Source organism: Amia ocellicauda, assembly GCF_036373705.1.
Source record: "Amia ocellicauda isolate fAmiCal2 chromosome 11 unlocalized genomic scaffold, fAmiCal2.hap1 SUPER_11_unloc_1, whole genome shotgun sequence".
NCBI classification, from domain to species: domain Eukaryota; kingdom Metazoa; phylum Chordata; class Actinopteri; order Amiiformes; family Amiidae; genus Amia; species Amia ocellicauda.
This window is the reverse complement of record NW_027102659.1, coordinates 351,715-358,187: the sequence shown is the minus strand read 5'-3', so window position 1 is coordinate 358,187 and position 6,473 is coordinate 351,715. Positions and strand designations below refer to the sequence as shown.

Sequence of the window (6,473 nt, the reverse complement as noted above, 5' to 3'; positions counted from 1 at the left end):
CAGACAAGAGGTAGTTTGATTTTCAGTTTCCACACACGTTCTACACAGAGGGAACATCAATTTTCCCGAACACCTGTAAGGCAACACGGGTAAGAACAGCTCGCGAGGAGGGTACATGGTGACTTTGATCAAACTAAAGTAATGTCCGATTTCGAGAAAGTCACGATAAACAATGGTTGGACGCCCCACCGGGTACATTTTGGTCTTGTTGACATAAGGGTACAGACTGGTGAAATCATAGTAATCTACTCTCTCACCCTCCTTTACCTCATAATGTAAACAGAGGGCATTGGTACAACCCCCAAATAACGCATCCCGGGGCTCTAGACATTCAGGAAAGTCCAAGGTTTCCATAAACCGTTGTACCCCCGCATCCTGTTGCTTCAGGGTCGTCCACTCGTGTTCCCAAATCACCAGCACTTTCAAACCATAGGTGTTTTTTAAAGTTTCAATTCGTTCCTGGAAATCATAGTACATATCACCGCAGAGTTTTAGTGTTACGGGGTTAAAGGTGTTTGGGTCAAAGCACTGAGGACAGCCATGGTAAATACAACCGGCAAACTCATAAGCGGTACGCCGCCCGGACACGTCGCTAAAACCGTCTAAGTAGTAAGGCCCCATTTTTACTTCCCCTTGATTTAAAGCATGTCTGATGAAGATGTTATCCCGGGCACTCAGGTATTCCACCCACTGTATGGAGACAGTCGAAAAGTTCTTTTGTCTAGCACGATAGTTGTCAGAAGTGGTGACCGCTATAGTGTTTTTCTGCAAGAAATTGGACCGATACATTTTCATGCAGAGAGACGCTATGGTCACACTTTGCAAAGGGTTGAGACCCGATGTGTTGATAACCTCGGCGCAGAAACGCACACAGGCTTCTTTAAGGATCACCACATCATTTTTACAATAAGCGGCCATCTCTTCTCGGAAATCAAAAACACCTCACTTAACCGTATTGTACCATTTAAAGAATTCCTCCCTCTCATGAGACATCATAGTATCAGCCCCATAATAAGAGGCGGGCGGGTAGGACCCTTGATAATTTTGAGTGTCCTTAGTATTAAAAAAATGGCAGAACCAACCTTTCTTCTGAGCCTCAAAACCCAGAGCCTTAGGCAAAGCGCTCAATTTCATGGGGAGGAAATTTAACAAGTCTATGTAACGTTAGTTGAAAGCTTCGTCGGTGAAACACATGATCTTGCTACCCTGAGCTATTATTCTTGGGGTCACCCCATTTTCCACCAGATACTTCATCAAAATGTAAGAATCATAACCCTTAGCATTGTGGGCAATAAATGTGTAATTGAGGTATTTTGGACCTCGATACCGCGTAAAGAAATCCCTGACACAACTCTCACCGCTAGCTGACCACTCACGATCCAACATGTCAATACAGTGTATATAATTAGCAACGTGGACCCCGTTTTCTTGCCGGCATTCAAAATCAAAAAAGACATACCAGTTGTGCGGCGGCTCCTTTTTAACCGGCTGAATAAAGCACTGGTGTTCGGACCCCGGGGTTAAATCAGCATTACAGATCCTGCATCTCGGCTCCAGACATTTGTGTGGTTTAACCTCATGAAAACGGTACTGGAGGCAACACTGCGGGCAACATTTAGTTTGATCACAATAACTCCATTTTTTAACCCCTCTCAGCAGCGGCCCTCTGTACCTTATGCTCGGAAAAACAGAACGCTGAGAGACAAATCCTTAAGCAATCTTTACATCGGATGGTAGGGGCCAAACCCTTACGACATTGCGGATTGAAACAGACGTTACAGTAACCGTCACAGCGGTGCTTAAGCTTATCATTGAAGGCCTTATAACACCAATGACAAACATACGAACAACCCAAAAAAGCCGTCAAACTCTTTATTCCAAAGTAATGACTATCACTTAGGAAGAGAAACAGTGTCTGTGTATGGGTTTCAGGATGTGTCTGAAATTTCACAAATACTTCCTTTACCTCACAACGGTACCACACAACAATTTTTAAAGACAACAACTCCTCAAACTTGGTGATGTCTGAAAAGGCAACCATCTGTTGAGAGTTTAAGCCGGCCCTCTGATGAAGCATTAAAGCCTCTTGCAGAGCTTGGGGTTCAGGCATGTCGGGGGTGAGTAGTTTTATTAAACTGTAAGCAAAACAGAGCTTATTGTCCCCACTGGAACTCACCACTAATTGCCTGAGCTTGGTCCTAATTATGTCGTTCTTCAAGCATTTCGACAGTCATCTAAGCGCCCCACCCTCAGGGTTACGAACCACATTCATTACCAGAGACAGACTTTCATCAGCTAAGATGGCTGCGTTACTTTGCAATAACGCTTCGATTTTAGCCAGACGTCTAAATTATCTCCACTCAGCATTACAGATAGGTTGCTAAACAAATCATCCCCTCTGAGTTCTAACTGTACAACATCTCGAGGTCTGACCCTTTCAGCAACCTGTTCAAGCATTTTCTGCAAGGCCTCGTGTATGTTGACAAATATTTCTGCATAATTGTCACAATTTAAAAGTTCTGCAAAATTAAAACGCTGAATCATTTCAAAATTGTTATAGGCCGGTCTATCTATAATCACGGGATCACTGGTACTCTTGGACACATCATCATTTTGAACAAAGCCTTCACCCCCTACATTCTCACAGAGCATGTCCTCCACAGCCTTATCAGTCTCAGAACCCTCCACATTCCGAACACCCCCACTGCTGACATCTACAAAACCCCCTTTTTGAGGAGGCTCATTTAAAGCCTGTAAAAGTCCTTCAAAGATATCCAACCGGTTAATGTCAAGACCCTCCTCTATAGTGATGGCTGCTTCTGCCGCCATCCTGTGTTCTAATTGTCTCAAATCATTTATAATAGGGGCAGAATTTGGTCGGGGTAGCTCCTCCAAAGCCTCCACCATTTCAAACAAATCGGGGTGAACTAGGGGGTGAACCTCTATAAGCGCTACCGGTGGGAGGTGGTTATTTAGATCATTGACCATCTGTAACAGGTCGGGGTTCACCGGTAAGTCTGTTAATTCACATTCTATCGGTGGTAATTGGGGGTTATTTAAATCATTTATCATTTGTAATAGTTCCAGGTTCATTGGGACATCAGAGGAGTTCACAACAGGGCCGGGGATGTTCTCTCGGGAAGGTCTTTTTGGGGCCCTAGCTTGTTCATAATCCTTTAGTTTGTGAGTTCTTTTACCAAGTCAGGACATTTTTTAATTTATTTTTTATTTTTCCAACAACCCACAATAGTAAGGCGTTTTGTGTCTATTAAAACATTAAATACGGTACAATTCGTTAGTAAGGGTATTAATAAGGGTGTTTTGGCTCTCTATCACCAGGTTTTGCCCCACTAACACAAGTCTTTGATTTTGTAACAAAGTATGTAGCAACTCATGCCGACCTTCAGGAAGTAGCTCCGGGGGCTGGTGGCCTGGCTCAGCTTCAAAGGATGGTCGCTCCGGTAAATCTCGGTCGAAGGAGGCAGGGAGCGAGCGTATACTCATGGACGGAGACCAAGAAGGCCTTTGCGGTGACACCCTGGCCAAGCGCGGGGTACTGTTCCGCGTTTCTGTAGCCAAGAAACGGGTCTGGGGGGACGATGTTGAAACCAGGCCGTCGTTGGGTGGTGTGTCAGCCCTGACTGACGGCGACCCCTGAGGTTGTTGGATGCCTGTATTTGTTCCGCCCGACAATGCGGCGGGCTGAATCTGGGGTGTTGAATTACCCCCAGAAGGCTGTGGCCTGAGTAGATGTTGGGGGGTCTCCAAGACCACCGTGGGGGATCCTATCGGTGATCTCACCGGGGAAGATGTTTGATCCCACTTAGACGGGGTAATTGTCCTCAATAGCTCATCCACAGAATGACTATCCCAAGAGTCTTGGGAAGAATAAAAATATACATTACATTTACATCTTTAAACGGTGACAGAAATCAAACTTAAAACAACATGTCCAGGACATTCAAAACCTTTAGCTTTTTTAAACCTTTGAAAATAGCCTTAGACATTCACTACAACGCCTTATTATTTACAGACAATATATTTATTAGGACTTGATAATAAATGTAAAACAGAGAAGCCGCTGTAAATAAACTGTTTCTTAAATGTTTCTTTAAAAACTGTAATATTGTTAATAAAACACACACACACACAACAACATTTCATTTTTAAACGAACCTTCCAAGTGTAAACGCTTCCTGATCCCGGGACTTCCTGTTTCACAAATGTTTTCACGATCTGTTTAAATATTAAATACAATGAACACCTTCAAGCCTTTTCCTACAACCACTTTAAAACAGAAGTATAATAGCGGGAGATAAGCCAAACAACTTACTAAACCCTTTCGGACGTCTTTACTTCCTAACCAGACGGTACGGCAATCGGTCATTTCTAAACACGTTCCCCAGAAACAAGCATAGACCTGTCCGGACTTCTAAAGATCTTTCCCAGAACCCCCCGCCCTACAGGAAACGGTCACCCATCGCTTAAATATTAGCCATCAACGGGCAAACAAAGCCCTTTTAAAAACATTAAAGTTTGAAAGATCTTACTTACCTCCACAGAATAATCGTTTCTTATGTTTTTCGGCTGGTTTAGCTTTTTGCACCGCTGTGAAGGTAAGAGACATGTTTAACCTTTAACCACACCGCTTTATAAAAAGCTTTAACCTCTTACAGGCTGCAGACATATACTCACAGCTATCAGATACCGGGGCTAACGGCCTTTCAGATTCTTGAAAGGTTACGGTTCTCGAAGGTAAAACGAAACAAGCCCTCGATGTGGAAGGCCTTTCGTTGTCTCGAACCACGTTTCTTAATACTGTTAGACAGGATAATTTTTTAAAATTAACAAAACTGGACTCAAACATCTTACAGAAACGTTATACAAACAAACAGGGGTTTAGTTCTTACCCGGTCGGCAGACAGCCTGTCTAGGGACAACCACTTCTCTTGGTCGATCCTCGGAGACATTAATCACAGGCCTTTCGATAGTTTCTGTGTAATTAAAGAGACCGGCATTAATATATATTAAAACGTTTTCATAACTCTAATGAGCCGCTTCAAAACCACACACACCCATGCATAAGAACCCATGAGCGCAAACACAAAAATCTTACCGTCGTTGTTCCAGATGATCTCCTCAGCGTTGGGAATTAACTCCTGTTGACTGGTTGAAAAATAATTTTACAGAACTTAAAACAGATGTTATAGCCTTATTTACAATACATGCACACAACACGCTCTGAGTCAATGAAAATAATCTGAAGACTTGCCTAAAAACTCGTTTAAATCGAATCGCTGATGTTGTTTCCGGACATTGTTGATCTTTAGTCTTAAATCGAAAGGTCAGTATGAGTCTGTCGAGCTGAAGACCAGACCTTCATACTTATACTGATGGCCACATGCCGGATCTGTTTGTAAGGCATTGTTCTGGTCTGGCCTTTGTGCCACCCTGTTACCAATTAACATATCAAAACCAACCAATAAAATGACACTGCATCAAATTTCAAATAGAAACCAAGATGGAGACGATCTCTCTCCTCTCTACTCTAAACTTTTATTAGAACCTTTTGGTCTCTCAAAAAAACATTTTTAAGCATCAAGACCTATAGTCAACAACCACTAAGAATATTTCAGGCCTTTATAAGCGCTAAAAAACAACCTGAGCCTAGAAAATAACTATAAAGATCAAAAATAACTAGCGCTTTTACAGTGATTTTTTTTTTTTTTTTTATAGCGATGCTTTGTTTGGTATTAAACAAGTCACAAACTACTCAGAACAGCGTTTATCCCCGCAAAAGAGATATTTGGGTTTATTTTACAAAGCTTATAAATTATATAGGTTAAAAGTATTCTGAATGTTTTGATATCACACGCCATACCAACTGTTGTCTTCTACACCTTACGGTAGCAACAAATCTAACTACTGCTTTACTTTAACAATAATAATGACGGCGACCACGATGACAACAAGAACAACAACAACAAGAACAACAACAACAACATCATCATCATCATCATCATCAGATTTTAATTAAAAGTGGCTACACCAGCGTTTACAATTTCAACCTGTCGACGGACGGACGCTCTGAGTGCATCGATTGCGGGCACTCCAATGAAGAAAAGACACCCACCGCCTCCGGGGAACCACGAGGGCAAGCATGACGAAAAGGGCCAGCCCACAGTAGGCTGTTTCCGCCCGGTTTCGAACCGGGGACCTTTCGCGCGTTAGGCGAACGTGATAACCACTACACTACGGAAACTGACACCGCTGCCTCTTGCTTCAAATGGTTACCGTTAAAGCCTGCTGGTAAAACGGGCTCAGGTGTTTCAGGTCGGCTAGGCTGTGAGAAGTGCGGCGAAAGGATGCCATTTTCACAGACCTGTTTGGCATTGCTAAAGGGCACATCAGGACACTTCGGAAACTCTTTCAAAGGCAGGACGCCCTGCGCTCTGACAGTGCCTGCACTTAAC

At 43.1% G+C, this 6,473-nt stretch overlaps 1 non-coding gene across 1 annotated transcript; it reads right to left on the bottom strand.

Annotated features, from left to right (window-relative positions):
- Positions 1-6,189: 6,189 nt before the first annotated feature.
- Positions 6,190-6,262, bottom strand: trnav-aac (transfer RNA valine (anticodon AAC)). Its single transcript has one exon. It is a non-coding gene; the product is annotated as a tRNA-Val (tRNA).
- Positions 6,263-6,473: the final 211 nt, after the last annotated feature.